Source organism: Mus caroli, chromosome 6, assembly GCF_900094665.2.
Source record: "Mus caroli chromosome 6, CAROLI_EIJ_v1.1, whole genome shotgun sequence".
NCBI classification, from domain to species: Eukaryota; Metazoa; Chordata; class Mammalia; order Rodentia; family Muridae; genus Mus; species Mus caroli.
The window spans coordinates 89,692,036-89,693,287 of NC_034575.1; positions in this window are offsets into that span (position 1 = coordinate 89,692,036).

The following is a 1,252-nucleotide window of genomic DNA, read 5'->3' on the forward strand; positions in this document are numbered from 1 at the left end:
GTTGTGGGTAGCTGGCGAGTGTCAGCCGACCCTGCGCCCTAGCTACCCTGGTGCTTTTCTGACCGGAAGAGCCATGGTCACCTCTTAATACCATGGTACAGGCAATCACAGCATATGGGTTAATGAGGAGGAAACAGACTACATCTGGAGGACTCAGAGAACTGGGGTAGCTTATCACTCAGATAAATGGTTGATGAGATCCACACTAGTGTACACACTAAAAACACATCTTAGAATCCCTAATGAGAAAGCTCCCAAGGCCCAGGTAGGAAAATAGGGGCTACTGTCATATAACAAGAACCCAGCTACGAAGTGTGTTTCCACAAAATAGACATCATGGGTATTTTCACAGAGAACAAATATTCCATAGCTTAAGATCCTCAATGAAATGCATATGGCCCTGAACACGTTATTCTTCACACTGCTGGGACCAAAGGTCTGACAACAGCAACCTAAAAAAAATGGCGGAGTTGTTCTGGCTCACAGTTCAAGGGTATGATTCATCCTGGGGCAGCAGGATGTCAAAACACTGGACACACAGCGTCTGTACTCGGGCAGCACAGAGACATGAACACTCCCCTCAGCTCAGCATCCTCCTTTTACCCAGCTCAGGAGACACCATGCCTGCCCACTCTCCCATTCTCACCACAGCCATCCTTGTCCACGGAAAGTGAATCTGCTTCAATTAATCGAATCTAGAGCATCTTTCATAGGCACGCCCAGGGATTTGTCTCCTAGGTGACTCTAGATTCCCAAAAGTTGACCACCAATGTGAACCACCACAAGTCTGTAATGTGGGTTAGCCACATCCTTTGATGCTAAAGCTACTACTTACTATTAATCCTTCTTTAAGCTCTAAAATGGTAGATGCTATAACCCCCACTTTGGTGAAGGTGGGCAGAGGATGGGGTGGGCAGTAAGTGGAAAGTGAATCCCAGAAAGGTTAGTGATTTACCACGGGTCAACACATGTGGTAAAACAAACCTTGAACCTAGTCCACATTCCGTAGCTGATTCTTTCAGCTTTGTGCTCCCTTACCCCCTGTTCAATGCATTACATACTTCCGGAAAACCAAAGGGATGGCTCTCTCCTGGGCTTTGCTGATTTAGGTTTCATAGCCAATTCTGCTGCTGCTGGCATGTGACTAAGATGCCCGAGGGCATATATCCAGAAGATGTCCCAACCGGTAAGAAGGACACATGCTCCACTATGTTCATAGCAGCCTTATTTATAATAGCCAGAAGCTGGAAAG